General features: G+C 40.5%; 1 protein-coding gene across 13 annotated transcripts in view; it reads left to right on the forward strand.

Annotated features, from left to right (window-relative positions):
• The first annotated feature begins 279 nt into the window (after positions 1-279).
• The window catches only part of NAB1 (NGFI-A binding protein 1), a 613,281-nt gene continuing 589,440 nt past the window's right edge, over positions 280-24,120 (forward strand). For all 13 annotated transcript variants that reach the window (XR_012678254.1, XR_012678255.1, XR_012678256.1 and 10 more), the window contains exon 1: positions 280-581. The gene's annotated coding sequence lies outside the window, so the exon portion shown is untranslated. The remainder of the gene's footprint in view (positions 582-24,120) is intronic.

Below are 24,120 nucleotides of genomic sequence, written 5' to 3' on the forward strand. Positions count from 1 at the left end.
ACATCTCCTCTTTCCAATTATTACCTGCAATCTCCTGAGAAGCTATTAAATCTATGTGACTTTACAAGCGTGATTGGCAGCTAACCTCCAGCTTTGAATGGATACTGTACTGAGAGAAGTTAATTTTATAGTTTATTTTGTTCCAAGTTGCTTAATCTCTCCTTGTAGCTTGTTCCTACTTCAGTTAGATATTGTGTTTGGTATTCGAGCACCAACCACCCACACCTTGGCCTCCTCCCACGCCAGGAACTGCGTCACGGGTCTTGTGTGGGAGGGAGAGAGATAGCTCTGCTATGTAGTGTAGCAAAAGCGGACGATCCCATCTCAGCCAAAAACGGGGGATACATGGTGTGAATATGCATCCTCCCGTGACTTGCTTGCAAACCCTTTAACAGACACCCCCTCCTACGTTTTTTCCACTGAAGTCTTCTCAGCAGAGGCTGCTGTGCTAAAAAGTATCTCCAAAGTGGCCTGATCATAGATAAGAAAGGAAAGGGACAGGTACCACCTATATATCAATAAATTGTCGACTTTGGGACATCGGTAAATCATCTACAAGTTCACTGCTGGTCTTCTCTAAAGTAAGTAAGATGTGTCTAACATGCTACTGACAGATTGTTTTTCAATGGTTATATGGTGTTGATGGTGGAAGTTTTAAAAGAATTTTCAATTTACAATATACATATAAAAGCGGATGAACAAAATCACACATTACTAGAAATATGATTAGCAGTACAGTTCTGATACTTCATAGATGATATTTAAACATGTATAAATGATACAGTTCAGTGTGTCAAAATTATGTTTCTTGTAACTATTGTTTTAATGGTAACACAATTATTACATTCAAAAAGCATTGCAGAAGGGTAAAGCGCTGTATGTAGTGTAAGTGTGCGTGTGCGTGCATTTTAGTAGTATACCTTCGTTTTGAATCAGGGCCGGATGGGGCTAAAAATCAGCCCTGGCATTTAAAGCACACAGGCCCACATGTTGTGGGCTACATGCACTATATTGTTGCACACTGATGCTGGCACAGTGTGCCTTGCTGTTGCAGTACAACATGATGTAGTATGAGTGGGGGGGGGGGGTTTAGTTATTTCTCCTAATGACCCTCAACATTACATTGTTAGCACCCCAATTACATCAATAAATACCATGTCAATAAATTATTAGTACCCAAATTACAGCAATAAATAACCCCCCACACACACTCATACTACATCAATACCCACCCACATTACAGCAACCAGCATCACCCCCCCCCACACACACACATTACAGCAACCGGCATCATCCCCCCCATTACAGCAACCAGCATTACCCCCCACATTACAGCAATACCCTCTCCTACTTATTAGCAGTACTAAGCCTCAAACACACTACAACATTGCCACCACCATGCCACCCCATACAGGCGCCACTGTAGGAAACCAATGTTTTGCTTTTTTCAAATCTTTCACAAGATAGCAACAACAGAATACTTACACACATATAGTTAACAGGTACCCTTTTTCTTCAATTAAATAGTAATGGCGGAATTTTCATGAATCATTCCACATGAAATATAACAAATATATCAGAAAATACATAACTATTGAATGATCATTTGAACCCACATGGCCGCATTAAAAGTATTTCCATCTACAGCAAAATGTCAGAGAATAATATTTTTTTTACTACAGTAACTGGATATGTGTCTTTTCTATTCATTTTAAATACCACAGTATATAAATGAAGGGGGATAGAGGAGGTGGGTGAGAGATAATTCGATGTGATCCATCAATTTTGATTAGATAGGAAACATTTAGATTATTTACCTGGAGACGTCTACCCCCTTGACTCACAGGCAGGGCCGACGAGGAATTTTGGGCCCCGGTTCAGCAACTTCTTTGGGCTCCCATCATATTCAACAATGAGACACTTGCCTTTGGCAGAAATTCATAATATGCCACACCGTAGTGCGCCCAGTTCATATTATGCCACACCGTAGTGTGCCCAGTTCATATTATGCCACATCGTAGTGCCCCAAGGTCATATTATGCTACATAGTATTACTCTCACTTAATATTTGGCCATGCAGTAGTGCCCACAAATCATATTATGGCATAGTAGTGCCCCCAAATCATATACCATGCCCCCAAATCATATTATGCCACAATAGTGCCTCCAAATCACATTATGCCATAGTAGTGCCTCCAAATCATTAGTAATGCCCAGACAAAAACTCATTCACAAATAAAAATTGGTACAGCATATCAGATACTGAGAGTGTGAGTCCCAGGAGCAGCTTAATACAACATTTACAATGCAAACAAAATTAGATATATTGACACAATCACAGATAAAATTTATGACAAGCAGTGTTTTTTCCTCTTAATTAAAAATCTCTGTACAGATTACAGCAAGAAACATTACAGCGCAATAAAGACCAATACATAGTGTTTTAAACGTCATTGGATACACAGTAGTGCCCCAGTTCAAGAAAGGATGGTTAAAAACACATTGCACACGAGAAAATATATGAACTTGGCGAGCTGGGCGGGGATGGATCAGCAGCTGTCAGCTCACACAGGCAGTCGGGAGTAGGAACAGAGGGCAGTGGTCGAAGTAGAAATTTAGAAGTGGGGGTATGGAAAATATAAGTGAATGGAGTATGAAGGCTTGATTTTGTATTTTTTTAACACTTGTCCCCTCTGCGCATTCCCATTCTTCATTACTACTTGTGTTTTATGATGTCTTTCCCTTTACACTTTCTTTTACCTATGCCCCTGCACCATCTTCTCCTTTGTCCCTCTCACTTAACCCCCTGCACCACCTTCTCCCCTGGCTCTCACCCCTCTCCCAGCACCCCCTTCCCCCTGGCTCTCACCCCTCTCCCAGCACCCCCTTCCCCCTGGCTCTCACTCCTCTCCCAGCACCCCCTTCCCCCCTGGCTCTCTCACCCCTCTCCCTGCACCCCCTTCCACCCTGGCTCTCTCACACCTCTTCCTGCTCCCCCTTCCCCCCTGGCTCTCACCCCTTTCCCTGCACCCCCTTCCCCCCTGGCTCTCCCACACACCTCTTCCTGCTCCCCCTTCCCCCTGGCTCTTGCACCCCCTACCCCCCTGGCTCTCTCACCCCTCTCCCAGCACCCCCTTCCCCCCTGGCTCTCTCACGCCTCTCCCAGCACCCCCTTCCCCCCTGGCTCTCTCACACCTCTCCCTACACCCCCTACCCCCTGGTTTTCTCACACTCGCGACTCCCCCCCTTGTGACACCCCCCTCCCCCTGCACGAGAATCACGGCACCCCACTTTAGTAAAATTCGCACCACATTGAAGTTTTCTTTTAACTGACGGTATCGGTTACACTATACAGTAGTAGGTATTAGTGTAACAGCAAGCCTACAAGTGTCAATTATCCCATAGACTGAACATAAGTGATTTTACCTATGTGAGATACATTAAAATTGGCAAGAGGAAAGAACAGAGCTGTTTAAAGTGGCCCAATGTATTAATCAGTTAGATTGACATACTTAGCAAGCCTATCCTCTTTGATATCGCAAATAAAGGTTATTGGACTACTTATCTTGAAGCAGTCTATGCATATTTCATTGTTTCAGTGTGGCACATACACTAGACCATCACTCCCACCTAATTACACAAACTTCTACTTGTGAGTCACAATGGCCCCGTGCCCCTCCCCCCCCCCCCTACGAGAATCGCGGCACCCCCGCACCCCCCCTGCGAGAATCGCGGCACCCCTGCGCCCCCCCTGCAAGAATCGCAGCATTCCCGCGACCCCCAAGCAGAAATCACAGCGACCCCCCCCCCCCCCACCCCCGCGCGCGCGAAAATCGCGGCACCCCCGCGACCTCTCGCCCTGCGGTCCCCTCTCCCCTCTCCCATTCAGGAAAAATACATTTGGAAGCTGCATAAGGCGGGAGGGAGCAGAGCAGCGCGCAACAGAGGTGGCTGGTTCCTTCCCAGGAAGCCAAGAACAGTCGGGCCGGCTCATCTAGCCATCGGCCCTTCTGCCATTTGCCAGAAGTGCCAAATGGCCAGTCCGGCCCTGATTTGAATTAACAAAACTCAGTGCAATTATTTGGGTTTATAGATGTTATCTGGTGCCATCAGAGTTGCACTAATTAAATGGATATATATTTGTTTCATTCTAGTAGTTTATAGATATTTTAAAATGAATTTAAGGTTGACATTTTATTAAAAATAATGCAAATTTCTGTTTTGAGTGATATTTTAATATGGAAGTTGTTCATGACTGATACAGCGGTGTGTGATTGGTCAGAGTAATGGTCTCATTATTCACTCAGGGATGAAGCATTTATAACCTGCTTTATGAAGCCTTTGGAGTTATTTCCATTTTGTGTATTATTTTTACCTAATAAACCATTGTTAGCTTCTTCCCTGGTATGCCTTTGCATTTACCTATGCCATTTACTTCTCTCAGCTTCTTCCCTGGCTGGACCTGGTATTTACCTATGCCATGTGAAAGTACCTCCTGTGTAACAAAAAGTGGCAATGTATCGTGCACAACAGCTTTAATAATATAGAGGGACACTAGTGTAATAATTCTGCCACTTGATGACTGTATATGCCTTTTTTCGTACATTAGCAATATTGTGGCCTCACATTCACCATCCTTGTATGTGGGCAACCTGGAAACTGATCCAGTCATTGAAAGGTTAATATGACTGAGCAGATTGCACCCTGCTTATATATGCGACTAGGTGCTTACAGTGTGTGTATATACAAAACACACACAAAAAAGAAAAAGCATGTTTATGCGCACACCAACACGTCTACCAAAATTACTTGTATCAGAGCCACAATTAAATAATAAAGAAAATAACTGTGAAAATAACTGTGGCTGGATTATGTAGAAATAACTTATTGTAGAATTTATTTTAATTAGTGGTGCAGGCGCATCTGTATATCATTGCAAATGTACTATTTTTCTATACTGTGTTGCATTGCTTTATTAGAAACGTATTGATTTCTGAATCAGTAGCCATTTGCTGGAGGAAATCTATTTTGTAACTTCGAGAGGAAATCCTAAATGTAGTTAATTAATTATATTCATGTGAAGTGACCAACACTTGTTTCAGCCTGAAGGCACATCAGGAGGGCGCCCATTCTTGCCTAGTCAATGCTTGGAGTTTGTCAGAATTTGTGGGTTTTTGTTTGTCCACCTCCCTCTTGAGGATTGACCACAAAGTTCTCAATGGGATTAAGGTCTGGGGAGTTTCCTGGCCATGGACTCAAAATTTCATTGTTTTAGGTGCAATCTTACTAACAGCAATATCCTTGTATGTGAAGCCCTTTTTGTGTAAAGCAATGATGACTGTACATTTCCTTGTAGGTAACCATGGTTAACAGAGGAAAAACAATGATTTCAAGCAGCACCTTCCTTTTAAAGCTTCCAGTCTGTTATGCTAACTCAGTTAGTATGATAGAGTGATCTCCAGCCTTGTCCTCTTCAACACTCTCACTTGTGTAAACGAGAGAATCACTGACCTGATGTCATTTGGTCCTTTTGTGCGGTGGTAGTCAGCATATCGATGCTGACTACACCGACAACACTTATGACGACATCTGGAGTCCGTCTGGCTGCTTCCACGACGATGATCCATCACGACTCTTCACTGAAGCGACTTCAATCAGTCCCAAAAATAGGAGATGCCGGCTGCACTGGATGACGTCACTGACCTCGCTGACGCTGTTCACGCTGCTAAGGGGGTAATGTAACTATGGGGCCATGTACAATGTACTTTAGAAAGGGTTGTACATTGTACATGGCCCCATTGTTACATTACCCCCTTAACAGCAGCGTGCAGCCGGCGTCTTCTGTCGTGGAAGCAGCCAGCCGGACTCGTGGTAAGTGTTGTCGGTGTAGTCAGCACCGATCTTCCGTACCCCACCCCTTTTGTGGCAGGGCTGAAATGCAGTGGAAATGTTGTTTTTGGGATAAAGTTCATTGTCATGGCAAAGAGGGATTTTGAAATTAATTGCAATTTATCTGATCACTCTTCATGACATTCTGGAGTGTATGCATCTTAAAAATTGAGGCAGCAGACTTTGTGAAAAATAATATTTGTGTCATTCTCAAAACTTTTGGCCATGACTGTAGGTTTTCTTTTTGTATCTTAAAAGTTATCTGCACAATGTAGATTCAGGATATAGGTAATTTAGGATATCACAGAGTGCTGTGAAGCTTGTAAGTTAAATTGTGTTAAATGAAGATTGGAGAATATATTACACACTGAATGGTAAACATTCAATGAAAAAATGTGTTAAACACCTAAACGGTGATTTAGGTGCAGGCTACATAAATCAGTCTGGATTGGTTAAAGGGGAGGAAATTGGATTACTTCCTGCCAAGCTAGTGTCCAAAATTGTATAAAAAAGAACTGTTTTACCCCGAACTGTATCATTCCATCTGTACATTTCTGGAAAGTTCGCTAGTTCCATAATTGGCATGTAATTGTCCTTTTTAGGTCTTCCTGAGCTAATCAGCATCACTGCTTAAGGATCCTGCTTTCAATCCTTCTTACCTGCTGTAAATTCTCTGATCTACAGATTGGACCAATTTAATACGTTATCCGGCTGTTCTGCGGTTGGGACCCAGCATCCAGTATCAAGGCTCTGCCTGGTACCTTGGAGCTCTGGCCAGTGGGAGCCATCCACAGCATCCTGTTCTAAAGGAAGAGGTCCGGTCAGTTACCCAGAAGTAACTGGTTCTAGGTGCCCCAAAGGATCTTAGTGGTGGCAGCAGGCCCCTCCTACTGCGTTTGGAGTTGCGATATTTGGACTAAAAAAAGGGAACAGTGGGAAGGCAAGCCCCACCGGTCCCCAGAAACTCATGGATAGGATGGCATAGGCGGTCCATCCTGTCACATGTAGCTTCGAGAGGAAATCCTCATTAAGGCTCTGACAGGATGGACCGCCTGTACTCCGTTACTGGTGTAAATGGGCTCGTGCCCCTGACATCTTCCTATGGATCAGGGTTGCTGTGGATGGATATCCTCTGGCCTATCACACTGGCCAGAGCTGCTGGGTAGCGGGCAGAGCGGTGGTACCAGAAAGCTGTGTCCAAATCTGAAAACTGCCGGAAACGGATTAGAGTTGGGTCACAGGGATAGAGAAGTTTCCAAGCAGGTCTTTGAAGCAAGTGATGTTAATTTGCTCATCCTGGTTGAAGGTACCAGCTAGCAGGTCAGATGAAACAAGAAGAACAATTTTCAATACAAACAGTGCTTTTTTTATGCAGTTTTGAACACAGCCTCACGGGGTAAGCCAGCCCCCTGAGGTCTGAGCTATTTTTAGTATAAGGATGCAACATGTTTACCCAAACATGGATTTACATGCAATGCAAAGCTAACAATATTTACACTTAACTGTGGTTTCCTAAAACTTGCTGTGATTGTCTGCATCTTGTTTTAGACACAGGAAATCTACAGCAAATCTACCTAAACCTTCCTGTGCCTTCAGGTGTTGGACCCTCACACACCAAAAGGTCTGATTAACATGAGATTAACATGAGTCCTTTCTTCAGACCGTTGCAGTATACACATTTCCCCCACTCTATTGCTAACTTGAGAATTCCCAAAGCAAGTTGCAAAACCCCAAACAAGTTTTTTCCCTACCCCAGAATACACTAAAGACTTCCTCAACAAATGCTTATTGCATCAGCTATATACCTCAGCAATAATGCATTTCCTCTACCACAGTTAAAGCAAAAAACTAATTTCCTCCCCTGGTCTCAGAAATAAAGATATTTCCTTTACCAACATACACACAATATGAAAAATAAGTACAATTGCAATTATATAAATAAGCGTCCTGCGCTATTTCCTTTAAATAAATTTATACCATAAGTTATTTATAAGTGATCCAGTAACATCCCCCCTTTCCCTTCTCTGCTCCAAACTATACATGTGACAGGATGGAGCGCCTATGCCACCCTGTCTGTTGTTGCTGGGAACCGACTGGGCTTAGTTTGCCACCGTTCTCTTTCGTTATTTTGAATACGCCCCTCCTGCCGCAGTGGGAGCGGCTTGCTGCCACCACTGAGCTCCTTTATGGTGCTCAGAACCACGTTCCTTCTGGGTAACAGTCACTGCTAGTGTACTCCTGTACTTGGGCTGTTAATAATGGGTGTTAATAATGTTGTTAATATCTCCCAGGCACACCATCGTTATAGCCGGAGAGAGTACCATTAAAGTGGCAGCCTTTCTTAAAATGTCTTTATTATAAGGAAGTGGGATGTAAACCACCAATATAATAAGGGGGCGGGGAAAATGGCAACCGCCCTAAGAAAAACATATGCCCGAAAGAGTAAATCTGCACATGCTTAAATGAGAAAATCAAGGATTTCTTAACCAAGACAGAGACTCCCTGTGAATTTGGGGTGTGTGAACAGAATGATACGCCCTCCCTACCCACTGGCGCTTCAGGGCTTAAACCTTGCTACCATGTAGATGTCTCAACCAGGCCAGCAATATCTGAATTGTATTTTCGAAGATGGGAAAATAAAAGTTTGCATTTAACTTTGTCATTTAAGACTCTGGGGGTAAATGCATTAACCAGCGGTCTTTGCAAGACTTTTCAGGGCAAATTTTAAACGGCAATAGCTTTCAAAAAGTCATTACCGTTTTAAATTTGCCCTGCAATGTCTTGCAAAGACAGTTGGTTAATTCATTTACCCCATGGTGTTCAACGTGAACAAGAAGACTTTGTGATAGTTACAAGGAGGAGGAGCTATATAATCCTGACTATATCTAACAGGAACCCTCCTCTATTGCAGAGTTATGCCGACCCTCTTCTTTAGCCCTTCGAAGTTAAAAAAGAAATATAATGTATTGACAATAGAAAAACGTTGACATGAAACATATCAAATCACAGAATCAAAAACAACACTATTGAGCATCTTGGGCTCACTCCTGTGGGCATCTCTCCAGCCAATCCATGGCCTCCTGATGTGTGGAAAATTGATAACTTCCCTGCACCTCTATACGAAGTCTAGCTGGGAACAACGTAGAGTAAAGCAGGTTTAGGTCACATAACTTGCGTTTAACTGCTGTAAACTGAGCTCTTAACTTCTGTTATTGTCAAACTTTAATTGGCCCCTTTAATTGGCCCCATTTTGAGTTTACACTAAGAAATAAGCGCTGCCAAGCTCTGCAGCTCCCCTCTAAAAGGAGTTGCAATGTCTTTCAGCGTGAAGATACGATTCGCCGCCTCTCCGACTCTCGCGCATATATTTTGCATATCATGTCTCAGAGAAAGGACAGCCTGGACTTTACAAATTTTATCAGTGAGCTGTTTTCAGAGGCAGTAATAGGTGCTAACACCTGAGGGATGGCAGATCTTTTGGTCCCAGTTTGTCCGAATCAATAGAGTACCTAGAGATAGAAGGTGGTATATGGCCATCTTTAGCAGCGGTGTTGGGAGGTTGGTGTGCATAATGATCAAGTTTGGCTGCAGCAGCCATGGGCATTTTTTGCCATGGTGACAGATTAAGAAGCAAAGAATATTGCGATGCCGTCTACCGGAGCCTAGTTGCTGCATTTCAAGTCCATTCAGTAAGGTCTTAATACACAAAATCTATCAGACGCCGTCACTGCGCCTCCTCGTTAGCCGGGGACGGATGTCTTCTCTCCACGGAGCGCCCCATTGCTAGGCAACGGGGAAGCTCCTTTCGGCATACCCCGGCTTCCTGTCGGCGGTCAGCGCGTCTGACCGCCGTACCACTGCCCACCAATGAGATGAGACTTTCATCTACATATATCCTGCTCTGACACCACTAGGGTGCTAGAGCAACTAGTAATCTTGTATTCTAGTCTCCAGCACGTCATGTTTCTACATAACCTGTTTGCTGACCTGTGTATTGACCCGGCTCTCCCTGACTCTGATTTGGATACTCCCTTGGTTTTGTGTTGTACTCTCCGGATTGACCCTTGGCTTGTTGACTACTCTCTGCTTCCTGATTTGGTACTTCATCTGCCCGCACGGTTCCTAACCTCAGCCTGTACGACCACAATTTCCACAGTCATAACGCGGATAGCTACCTGGGAGAGCCGCGACCTGCATGTCGTTTGCCGCGAAATCCAAACTTCCTTGCGGGGGTCCCTGGTGAAGACCGACATCGTGTTGGACTCCGCGCCTCCTAGTGTAGCAGTGCCAATAACCACAGGTCCCGCAATCCTACTTCGTGACAATATCCCACCACCAATAGTCCCTAACGGCTCCAAATATATAAGTGGGGACTTAGACCAGCTTTAACTGTGACAGCACCAGTTTTTCCTCTTCATCCTCCATGGTAGCATACACTATGGGCATGAATCAAGGCAGGAAAGAAGATCCACCCAGAGGGTATATAGGGCCAAGCCACCCTGCTTCCTGTGTCTTCTTTCCTGTCCTTGTAGTAGAGTCAAGCTCCGTAATTAATGCTGCCTCAGAATAGTATGAGCGACAAGTGGAATCAGGCATGTCTGAATTATCTGATGAAGACTTGGCTGTGTGCGAAGATGAACCTTTTGTAGTATGTATTTCTTGCAAAATCTGTTAAGAGCTATTCACAAGGTGATGGAAATTGAGAATGTTTGCAGGAAGCATTGTTTCAGGGGCCTTAAAGGAAGGCTCGCCTTTTTCCATTAAATAACAGACTATGGTTTTGGATACACCCCCTAGTGTGGACACGACGGTAATCAGACTGGCCAAAAGAACTACAATTCCTGTTGAAGATGTTAACTCCTTCAGGGATGCTATGAATAGAAGGATTGAAAATGGTGCAAAAGGGTTGCATCTGGTTTCCGGGGCAGCATTAAGGCTTGCTGTAGCTACAGCTATGATAACCAGAGCATTACGCATCTGGGATAATAATTTGTAAAAATGTATACAAGATGGAATGAAGAGGAGTGAACTCCTAAAGATTGTTTAAAATATGCAGTTGGTAACTGAATTTATATGTGAAGCATCCCTGGATGCAATTAAACTAGCCTCAGACCATGGCTTTCTCAGTCATTATAAGAAGATCATTATGCCTACGCCTATGGCTGACTGATTTACAGTCCAAAAATAAATTTAATATCACTGCCCTTTAAAGGAGATTATCTGTTTGGGCAAAGAATAGATAGTATTTCAAAATTGAGGGAAAATCAGCCTGGCTTCCCCAGGATATACCTACCAAAAGGTTTTCCGCTCAGACGTTCAGGGGGACCAAGCCCACGTTCAGAGTATAGAGAAGCAAGTCTTTATAGACCTAGGAAAGGTTACTCAAGACGCTATCATTCTTACACTTCAAGACGTTTTTTTTTTCGCCAGAAAGGAGGCAGGGAACCACAAGCTTCTGCAAGATCTTTTTCTCAATGATGCCAGAGAGACCTGCTCAGTGGTAGATGTCAAAGTAGGAGGCAGAATTGTACATTTTTTGGGGGGCAGAATGGGCATTAACCACAGCAGATGAGTGGGTACTATCTACAATACAGCAAGGCTACAGGCTGGAGTTCCTATCTCAACCTCCATAAGGGGTATTTCAAGCATCGCCAAATCCCAGAAGCAGGCAAAAGCAGGTACTAATGAAGCAAATCTAAGGATATTGCGGAATCAGTCATTTTCAAAGTTCCAGAGGCACAAAAAGGGAAAGGCTTGTATTCGAAGAACTTCATAGTAGAAAAGAGCAGCGGAGGCTCTCCGATAATATTAGATTTAAGAAGCCTCAACAAGCATATCCATACCAGAAGGTTCAAGATAGTCAGTAAGAACTATCCTCAATGCTATGGAGGTAGGAATATTCCTTACACCAGTAGACCTAAAGTATGCATATCTCCACATTCCAAATTACCTAGCACATCAGAGAATTTCTCAGGTTTGTGATTTTCAACCGTCATTATCAGTACAAATGTCCCCGTCCCCCCCTTTGGACTGCCAACATCGCCAAGGTCTTTCACCAAATTTCTAGTTGTGGTCATATCAAATCTGAGGATAGCACATCAGTATGGCCTTATCGAGACGACATTCTAAGTGATAACGCATAAATGATTAAAAAAATATAAGTATTTGAAAAAGCAAAGGTTATCTTTATTCTTACAAATTGCATATGCAATTGGCTTGTATTCATCATGAAACAGGCAATATCCTCTATGTAAGACAGAGGTTATATAGAAGTAACACCACCCCTCTTACATACGTCACTAATCACTTCACATATTAAAGAATATACCTCATAAGGACAAAGTTGGTTATATATATATTCTCCACATCCCCATCATAGTATATAGATTTCTATGCCTAAAAAGGGCATATGTGACCTCTTACACTCTTCTCTCTATATAGCTTGAGAGCTGCTGACCATTTTAACATCCTATGAATAGATGCCCTATTGTAGGGTATAACATAGAAAAGGAATTTAACCATTTCACAGAATACAAAAAGAAATCATTTGACTATACAGATTTTATACACATCAACATTGTTTTATCCAACATATATTTGTACCATAATTTTTCCATTACATTTCCCCTCTTTGTGAAAACTATTCACACACTATAACCTTTAACTAAAAAAACATATCAACTACAAAAAAAATAAATATAAAAAGAGATATCAATATCTTTTATAAAACTATCAAAGAGAAATGTTTATTTAAGTTGTGGTACAAATATTCTATTCTCCTTGACATTCTTCAATGCAATAGAGACATTCCTTTGTGAATCCGAGACTACAATTATTTGTAAAGCATTTGTCCCAACCTTGCACAACCTTCCTAATATTCTTGGAACACATTTTAAAAGAAGATAAATTAATGCACATATTATTAAAAAATAATAATAGCGTATTTTCCTAATGTCCAAAATAGTCCTTTCCACTACCCTAATATTCCTGAGAATATACCTGTGAACCAAGTAGAAGGATTCCACAATGAGTTCTCCCACCAGTCATCATCTTCTATATCAATGTTATTATGACTTATTCTGAATTAATTTTTTAATTTTGAAATATGTAACATATATTTATCTATTTTTTCTTCTCGGTTTGTCGTATTATTCAAAATGTACATACACTAATACACATCATAAACCGTTTCTAAAGTGTGACAATATCCACTACTTTGTGCAGTTAAATAATCTAATATTAATCTATGTTGGATTAATTTAGTTTTATACGCTTGAAATTTTTGGAAACATATCTAAAAGGTGTCATCATAAATTTCTGTAATGTTATCCAACAAATCAGCTAATTATTCAATTGCTTTAATATTAATTAAATATCCTACCTGTCCATGAGTGAAAAAATTTTCAAAACCTACCCTTACTTTGACTGAATGTTCTGTTTTAAAAAGATGTTTATATTTAGTACTTACAGTTTTTACAGACCTTCTCGTTCTGTGTTTTTTAGTTCTGAACGACCATGTCAACTAGATCTTGATGTTCCATGATAATTGTGCTAGGAATTAATTCTCTAATATAACATATACCTTCAGAATTTGGAGGTAGCCATTTATACGCTCGCCTTCCACATATGAAATACAAATTCTCAGGAAGTGTATATGGTATATTAGATATTAAACTATGAGCTGCCTCATAGCCCAATTCACAAGTGGTCCGATTAACAGAATGTATCGTCCACCTAATTATATTCCTACTCAATGTTATATTAATCAATTTTTTTTAATTATTGTTAAAGAATTAAACTGTACAACCCTCAAACGTTTCTTTATTGTTCCTAAATATATTTTCGATACTTTATAATTCGCTCCTTTCTGTTGAACCGTAGGTTTTGTAGTTTTATTATAACATGTTATATTTTCATGTATCACATAATAATACTCTATCAATTTTATATGTGGTGGCATTGTAATACTATACTCTTCTTTCGTTTTATTACCACATTTCTTTTCACCTAATTTTACTTTCATTTATAGGAAATGGTATAAGACCAACATTATAATGTCTATGAGGTACTCGTGTACAAACCCAACACTCACTAGTATTAAGTTTTTTTCTATTAACTAATGAAATACATTTATTGGATGTCAATCACTAAAAAAATTTGGATCATCTAAGCACCATTGTACGCATAGTTTTTCCATATGATGCTCACAATATTTACAAATACATGCTTGTGTTGGAGATAAATCTTTAAAATGGTCCTGTGATGTATCTCGTTTACCTCTCCTTTCCAAAACCGTTACATTTTTGTTCTGTTGTCCATATACAGGGCTGTAAACATACAGATCAAGAAAAAAAATACCAATTGCAAACATGATTAATGTTAAACCAAATAGCAATGTCCATAATTTAAAATTTGGCTGTGGACCAATTAACTCTGAATACCAGTTTCTTGTCTTTTCCTCTTCACAAGATTTTCATCCCCTGACTTCGTCAAGTGGAGAGCATCTTGCCTTTGTAAGGGCTGAGACATTATTATGGTCTCAGAAATATCCCTTACTTGTAGAATAAAGGTGATTATTATCTTCTCACTTGTTCAGGATTGACTGCTTTCTTACAATGGGAAGCGTGTATCCAAGTGCTTTTTTCTTTGACCTTTATTGCCGTTGGCGTCGTTAATAGCACGAGATATGGACCCTCCTACCGATCAGTCAACGATCCGGATCTTAAGAAACTTCTTATCACCCAATTTCTCGAATTCAAATTATGACAGGCTCTGTCAATCGGAATCGGTTGTGTGCCTATCACAGCAGCTTGAATCTGTTTCAACTGTTTAGTAAACGATAGAATGTAGTTAAGTCACATCATTAACTTGGCTTTGACTGGTATTGCAATTCAGAGTTAAATTGGGAATTTTTCCAAACAGAATCTCATACGGTGATAAATTGAGAGGACCTCGAGGGGTTAATCTAATAGCATGTAAAACTATTGGCAATGCGTCAGGCCATAGCATTCTCGTTCCCTTGAATACTTTAGATAGTTTATTTTTAATCCATAGTATCTCTCAACCTTCCCACTACTTTGTGGATGGTACGGCACATGAAGCTGTTTTATAACTAACAATTCACACATTTGCTTAAAAACAGATCCAATAAAATGATGACCTCGATCAGAAGAAAGTACCTGTGGTATGCCATATCTACATACAAATTCTTGTACATTTTTTTTAGCTGTAACATTAGCGGTGGCTTTTGCAACTGCGTAACCTTCAACCCAACCAGAAAATTGATCAACACACACTAATACATATACATATTCTAACATCCTACACTTAGGAAGTTGGATAAAATCATTTTGAATTATTTGGGCCGTCAGTTGGTGGCAGGTAATTAGGTATTGTTTTTACTGCCTTCCCTGCATTATTCTGTAGGTAGATAATACATCAAGCACAGTACCTGGCAGCTATGGCTGAAAATCCAGATGCATACCAATACATATGGACTATATTCTTCATAGCAGTCTTACCTGCATGGGTTAATCCATGACTCATTTGTGCCAATGCTGGTAAGAGTGCTCTGAGAACTACAGGCTTACCTCCCTTTCTACGCCACTGTCCATCTTTACCAATTTGACATCCTGCCATTTCCCATCGGGCCTTTTCCTGTGAAACACAACCTTTTTGTATCTCAATTAGTTCAGTTTGATCAGGTATTACAACATTTAGAATTTTAGTATTTTCAACAATCTGTGCACTGTCTCTTTCTGCTGCTCTCTTAGCAGTTAAGTTAGCTCTATGATTTCCTTTTGTTACTTCATCTAGTCCTGTTTTATGCGCTTGGCATTTAATAACTGCTACCTGTTTTGGTAACTGAATAGAATTTAATAATTCATTCACAATTTCATGATGAGAGACTGGTGTACCATTAGCTGTGATGAAATTTCTTTGTCGCCATATTTCAGCATAATCATGAACAACACCGAACCCATATTTACTAACAGTGTAAATATTTACTGTTTTATTCTCTGCCAATTGACAAGCTTTAATTAATACTTTTAATTCAGCGTCTGAGCAAAATGTGGAACCGATAAGCTATCGGAATATACAGTCACATTTTCATCCACTATTGCAAATCCTGACTTCAATGCTCCTGTATCATTTCTCCTATGACAACTACTATCTACATATAACATCAAATCAGGATTTTGCAATGGTATTTCTTTTAAATCTGATCGTGATGCAGTAGTTTGCTGCATGTATACAACACAATCATGTGGTTCATGAGCAAAATGTTCAAAATTCTGACGTTCACTTTTGTTTGCATTCTGCTCATCTGATTCACTTAATGCCAAATTATTATCATCTGTATTCAAATATACCTTCCCCTCCTTTTTAATCTCATCAGATTCAATATCAGAAGTAATAAACAATTATAGCAGAATATTTAAAACGTTACATCTGACAAGTGTATTATTTAGAGCCATTAGAAGAATCAATTCCCATTTTGTTAGTCTGCAATTTGTAACATGTCTAGTCATATGACAATTTAAAAGCGTTAGTACAACATGTGACACTTGAACAGTAAGTGGATTTCCCAAAACTATATTAGCACATTTGTCTACCAATATAGCTATGGCTGCAACAGATTTGAAACTATTTGGAAGCCCTCTAGCCACGGGATCAAGTTTCTTACAGTAGTATGCAACAGGTCTGGGGATATTCCCATGGGGCTGTGTCAAAACACCAGCTGCATGACCTGAATATTCATGACAAAACAAAGTAAACGACAACTCATAATTTGGTACATTTGGTTTCAATTTAACAGAGATTGGGCTAATCTTCATTTTCCCAGTCTCATTTAAATCTGTAGTCCACAACTGACTAGGCACATTTTCTAGCATGTCATCTACCATTTTATTTAGCCCTAGTTGTTAGCACCATACAAGCTGAATTCCATATGTGTCGTGATAAGACATATTAGCATCTATATCAAGAGCTATCTACACTTCATGTCTATTTCTCTCAGGTATGTCTAAAAACACTCCATCCGGAGTACAATATATTGAACATCCTAATTTACACAACAAGTCTCTACCTAATAAATTAGAAGGAACATTTGCTGCCAATAAAAAAATGTTTATCTGTGATATGACCTAAAGTGACTTTAACTGACTCTGCTTCTTTTAAAGAATTACATGATCAGCGACTCCTATAGCAATTCTGCCAGTAGTTGGTAATGAAATTTCATTTTGTAATACTGATCTTGCAACTCCCAGATCAATCAGAAATTCATGCTTATTACCATTAACTGTCATATTCACAATGGGGTCCTTTACATTGTTTTTTTTTTAATACTGGACACGTGTACAAAAGCTGCTGGAGACCGTCAATCTTATCCTGAGAAGTTGTTGTTTGATCTGGTCTTACCAGATTGTCACTTTGTTTCCTAGGCTTTCTGCAATACTTGGCAGTTATAACATATCACTTGTGATCTGTTACTTCTGTCAGGATATTTAACCCTTGCATTAGATTCAACCTTTTTAATTACCATATTATCCTCATGATGTGCAGCAATTGCGGCTAAGGCATCAATATCTTTCATAACCCAGAGAGGGTCATGAATTTGCACTCTGACTTTTAAATTATTTTTCAACCCTTCCACAAAAGCACTAGTCAAAATACTTTTAAAATCCGCTTTTGCAAACACATCAGAAACACCCGAATAATTTACAACTTCTCTTCTGAATCTAGCATTATATTCTCTTACCCTTTCAATTGTACGCTGTTTAATCAAAAAAACTTTAGAACAATCTAAAAATTTAGCCATAGCAAAATTCCACTGTACATAAATTTCAACTCTTGCACTATTGCTAGGGGTTTGAAAATTAGCCTCATTTAATCAAAATTGCAAAGCTTGTATTTCTTTACTTTTAAAAACACCCTTTCCTATTTCTCCTTAGACATCAAAATTTCCTTTTTCTGTAAATTTAGGACACCTTGTTAACCATTTATGCACATATTGAACAGACCTTTTTCCATATTTATGGAACATAATAGCCACTGGAGAACCGGGAGGAAATTATCAACCTATCATTAGGCTTTTCCAGTGTGGTTGCATATGCTTCTATGGCGCAGCTTATCTTTTTTATACTCCAGTCAGTCTGCGTCATGGTAATAGGGGCTACAACCACTATTAATATGCAACTTCCCGTTTACCGGCTCCAACCATTATTAGGGACTCCACACCTTATCTCGTCAGATAAATCTTTGACTTATCACACACTCACGTTACACGCACTGCTATCTAAGGCCTTATAGTGTATTTTTATGTTTCACCGTAAGTGACTTGGGACTATTCTTTGCCTCCTTCAAACGTTAACCTGAGTAATATTTGAGTTCGGCAACTGACCTGGATTCTGGCCTCGTAAAGAAAGCCCAATCACACTCGCATACATTCAATTATTTATTCCATGGCTAACAAGGTATAACAGTCTCTGAGTAATGAACAGAAAAGAGAAATTCTAATTGGTACCAAAACTATGCTTATACCTCTATTCAAACATATTAAGCATATAGACAAATTAAAGATACGTTTGCAATTTTACACTTACAGAGATAACTTTAAATATCTTTTCAGCAAACCCAAAGAGTGGGAGACAGAAATATATAATCATAAGATAAAAATATATTACCTTTGTGGCCACCATTGAGTCTATATTTTCCTATCCCCTCTTCCAGAAGTGTTGGCTGATCGATAATTATAGATAAATCTCGTGGGACCTCCATATTGATAACGCATAAATGATTCAAAAAATATAAGTATTTGAAAAAGCAAAGGTTATCTTTATTCTTACAAATTGCATATGTATTCATCATGAAACAGGCAATATCCTCTATGTAAGACAGAGGTTATATAGAAGTAACACTACCCCTCTTACATACGTCACTAATCACTTCACATACTAAAGAATATACCTCATAAGGACAAAGTTGGTTATATATATATTCTCCACACCCCCATCATAGTATATAGATTTCTATGCCTAAAAAGGGCATATGTGACCTCTTACACTCTTCTCTCTATATAGCTTGACAGCTGCTGACCATTTTAGCATCCTATGAATAGATGCCCTATTGTAGGGTATAACATAGAAAAGGAATTTAACCATTTCACAGAATATAAAAAGAAATCATTTGACTATACAGATTTTATACACATCAACATTGTTTTATCCAACATATATTTGTACCATAATTTTTCCATTACACTAAGAGCAGCATCTTCAGTAGAAAATGCAAAAAGAGTCACCAGTTGTGTGCTACAGGTCCTGATAGACCATGGCTGGATAATAAACGAAAAGAAGAGCCATTTATATCCAACACAGAGGATAGAATTTATTGGTATATGTATAGATACAGCACAAGGGAAGGCTTTTCTGACACCCAAAAGAAAACAAACCTTAAAACATGAGGTTTTATGTCTCAGAAGAACACCTTGGAGCACAGCAGAAAACTGCCTCAGAGTATTGGGTCTTAGGGCGTCAGCCATAGAGATGGTGCCATGGGCTAGACTATACATGAGAATTCTTCAACTAAATTTTCTGTCCAAGTGGAACAGAAATGAACAGGATCAAGGTCAGCTGATTTCACTGACAAAGGAGGTGAGGCAGGATATGCAGTGGCGGTCCACAAACAGCATTTTGGGAAGCGACAGTTCCTTTACAGATCATGATCTTATAGTCATTACAACAGACGTTAATCTATTTGACTGGGGCGCTACACGTGTACAGATAGCGCAAGGCCAGTGGCAAGAAGAGAAGGCCACTCTACCCTCAAATGTATGGAAAATTAAGACTGTGGTCAACGCATGCATTCACTCCAGGTTCTTATTACATGTTAGCATGTCATTATATACTGAGACAACCATACAGTAGTGTCTTATATAAATCATCAAGGGGGCACAAAAAGCTGTGTTATGAAGGAGGTACAGCCTCTATTGCTGTGGGCAAAGTACAAGTTAGCAAGCCTGAAAGCAGTGCACATAGCTGGTGTTATCAACACAAGTGCAGAATTTTTTAAGCCGAAACATCTTGCACCCAGGATAATGGGCATTGAACAAACAGATATTTTTACAATCTTGTAAAAAGGTGGAGCCAGCCACAAGTGTACCTCATGGTGACCTCATAAAATGCCAAGAGAAGGAGGGTTTATGCCAGGCATACTGGAAAACAAGCAGAGGCTTTGGTTGCCTTCTTAGTAAACGTAATTTAATCTGGTCTATGTGTTTTCACCAATGCCCATGATCCCTCAGGTGCTAATAAAAAAACGAGGGACAAGGTAACGGTAATAGAATTACCTTTTTGACCCCGCAGATCTTGGTTCACTCAGGTGTTACAGCTAGTGGTGCAGAAACAGTGTTTCCTTCCACTAAAACCAGACCTTATCCATCATGGTCGGATAAACCAGCCAAACCCAGGGTTCTGGAAACTAGTGCGTTATGGCTATTAAGAGAAAACATTTGAAATACCAATGCTTTATAGTAGAGTAATCGCTACGCTTGAAATACAAGGAAAAGGTCAACATCCAAGACAGATTATAGAATCTGGAACACTTTTCGTAAATGGTGCTCTGATAAACCGTTTTCACCTAAGGGTCCATCCATAGGTATTATTCTTGAATTCCTGCAAGAAGGGCATTATAAAGGAATGCTGCTTAATACATGAACGTTCCAAATCTCTGCTCTGGGAGCATTATTACTGTGACAGGATGGACCGCCTATGCCACAATGTATGTTGTTGCTGGGAACCGGCTGTGCTTACTTTGCCACCGTTCCCTTTTGTTATCCAAAAAGCGCCCTCTTGCCGCAGTTGGAGGGGCTTACACGAGCTGCCACCACTGGACTCCTTACTGGCATCCAGTACCGGGTTGCTTCTGGGTAAATGATGCTGCTAGCGTGTCTCGTTGCTGGTGTACCTGGGCTGGTACTCCTGACCTCTTACTGTGGATCAGGGTTGCTGTGAATGGACCCCCCCCTGGCCTATCACACTAACCAGGGCTGCTGGGTAGCAGGCAGAGTGGTGGTACTGGAAAGCTTGGGTCCAAACCTCAGAGACAGCCGGAGAACGGATTAGATTTTAGGGTCTAATCTGTAGATCACAGGAATGCAGCAATATTGAAGATGTTTTCAAGCAGGTCTTGAAGCAAGATGTTTATTTGCTCTCACACACTGGTGGAAGATACCAGTGTGATCAGGTCAGATGAGAATCAGAAGAACACATTTCAGTGTATAAGTCAGTGAATTTATAGCGTTCAGACTCGTGCTATTTTTAGCATCAGGATATACTCTATTTACACAAACATGGATTTACCTGCATTGCAAAGCTAACAAAATTTGCGCTTATCTATGAAATTCACTCTGGCAAAAGGCCACACAGTAACAACCCCATGTTGGGCCTTCGGCCAGAGCAGGCATGACACTTCATCTCAAAACTTCGTTAGCACTTTTTGATATCCGACTTCCTTGCACATATGCCTAATTGGAGGTTTCCACTAGTAACCTTACAAATCCTAAACAATGACACTTCCATACTAAATACATCCCAATACATACAAGACCTCCGTCCACAAAGGCCTATTGTATCACATATATGCATCAGAAATAAGGCATATCCTTTAGCAAGGTAAAAACAGTTTCTACCCTGGTCTCAGAAATAACGATTTCCTATCTCAGAATATATGCAATACAAAAAATAAGTGCCTGTGCAATTATATAAATATGCGCCCTGCGCTATTTCCCTTCAATAAATTGATACCATAGTTATTTATGAGTGATCCAGTCACAGTTACACAGAAGGTTAGCTGTAAATAGGTTTGTAAAGAAGGTTATGCAGGCACAAAAGAGAATAAGACCCTTTCATCGCTTTCCTTTTGCTCAATGGGACTTGAACCTGATAATGGAGACCCTGACAGAAGCATCTTCTGAACCTATAGAAAGGGTTCCCATGAAATACTTATCACTGAAGATATTTTTTTTCCTAGTACCAATTACCTCTGCGAGGAGAATTCAGACATACAAGCTTTCTGGCTAGAAGAGGTTTTTTTTCTAATTATGTGTAAGGATAAGGTGGTGTTAAAAATTAACCCAAAATTTCTGTCAAAAGTGGTATTCCAATTCTATTTCAATCATGAAATTGTTCTGCCCTCACTATGTCTAAAGCAAAAAAACTCAAAAGAAAGGATATTCCTTGTTTTGGACATAGTCTGTGCCAAAAAGATTTATTTAAAAAGGATACAAAACAAAAAGTATGGTCGCACACAATTCGGGACCATTCATCTATAATGGGTACTTAAAGTAACCTCACAGAAAAGATGGGGTGCACTCTAATGTATACTTTGATCATAGTCAAAGACTTATTTAAAAAGGACACAGGAGTTTAGGAAAACAAAAACAAACCAGTTGTTTGTTCTAATCAGCGGCAATAAAAAATGGTCCAGCATCAAAAGGCGTCAGTCGCAAGATGGATAAAATCTTGCATTAGAAAGAGACACATAGTAAAGAAGGTGGATGTGCCTCAAAGCATAAGAACACATTCAACAAGAGCCATGGCAACTTCATGGGCAGAGAAGGAATCTGCCTATATGAGGTAGTTATGTAAGGCCACACTCGGGCCTTCCAAACATAATTTCTCTAAACACTATCAATTTGATGTACAAGCTTCAGCAGATGTCAAGTCTTGAAGGAAAGTATTAAGTACGGTAATATGAATAAAATAAAAGAATATATATGTGTTGATGTATATGTTCAGTGTTCAAGTTGAACCCATTAAGTTTCAGTTAAATTATATAATGAGGCCCATCCTATGCAAAATGCAGCTTTGGTATCACCCCATAGTGTATGCTGCCATGGAGGAGTAAAGTAAACCAGTTTAACGGGTAATACCTGCCGTATATAGACCGCCGGGGGGGCTTCAATCCCTGGGTCAATACAGTGCTGTATAGACAAAAAATTGTTGTCACGGTCAAAGGCTATTTACGGGATCTATGTATACTGGACTAGAGCAGAGGGGCCCAGGAATAATACAGCTTCATCAAGCCCAGTGAAGAATCCATGTCAGGCATGGCAGAATACAGTCACCAACACAGGACAGGATATACAATCTATGTGCCGTTACTTGCTTTGATTTCCTTGTAGACACGATGATACAGCAGACCTGGCAACCCATGCCAAAAAGTCTCTGCCAGCCGCCAAAAACAGGTGTAAAAGTCTGTCCGATCTGTAGTGCCTTAGCTGGTGGAGAGGATAGCGGCTGCACGTTACCAGGAGCCTGCTAGGTGGAGACTCAACCTTTCAGCAGCGTATATTCACTGTAGCCCCCCCAAGAAAAGTAGGTGACTCCTGTGTCTCTGGTTCAGTCATGAGGGCTGAGTGCACACAACTGCGGCCACAAGATGGTAAAGGGGGACTACGGCTGCTTCCTCACAGCACCATAAAGACGATGCACAACCATCAGTCGGAGGATTTAGAAAGTGGGGTGAAGTATGATTGTCCACCAGCCCAGCTGCTATACCCCAGCTGGAGATTGGAGGCCCAGGGATAAACACACATTGGGTGGTGGGTCCAGATAGCAGTCCGACAGCGATGGTAGGCCCAGGACAGGCAGAGAGGCAAGGCTGTCGTATAGGGGCCAGTAGCATAGTCAACGTCCCCTCAATAGGAGCCTCGAAGGATATAGAGTGCCTGTGCGTGTAGTAAAAAACGGCTAGTCTGTGGGCAGTTGTGCACAAATTTGGTATAGGCCCTAAATTTCTATCCTGGGTGAAGCTGCTGTACTCTGCTCCTGCTGTCAGAATTAGTATGAATGGTCATACCACTTCTCCCTTTAATTTGGGTAGAGGTACATGGCAGGGTTGTCCATTGTCCCCGGCTCTGTATTGCAATAGAACCTTTAGCGTGCTTGATATGTGCAAATCCTTGAACCTGTGGCTTTAGGCCTGGTGACAAGGATGACAAAATAGCGCTTTACGCAGACGGCATGCTCTTATTTTTGAAAGATTCAGTGACCTCTCTGGCCATGCCATTACAGCTAGTGGACGAGCTTGGGGTTTTCTCAGGTCTGACGATAAATTGGCCCAAGTCCTAAAATTCAAATATCTTGCAATATGGGTCACTAACTTGGTTGATGACTGTGCCACTGAATGTAGACCCAGTGATTGGATATCTTAGACCAAAGATCTCTA

The sequence above is a fragment of the Mixophyes fleayi genome, chromosome 7, assembly GCF_038048845.1.
Source record: "Mixophyes fleayi isolate aMixFle1 chromosome 7, aMixFle1.hap1, whole genome shotgun sequence".
Classification (NCBI taxonomy): Eukaryota; Metazoa; Chordata; class Amphibia; order Anura; family Limnodynastidae; genus Mixophyes; species Mixophyes fleayi.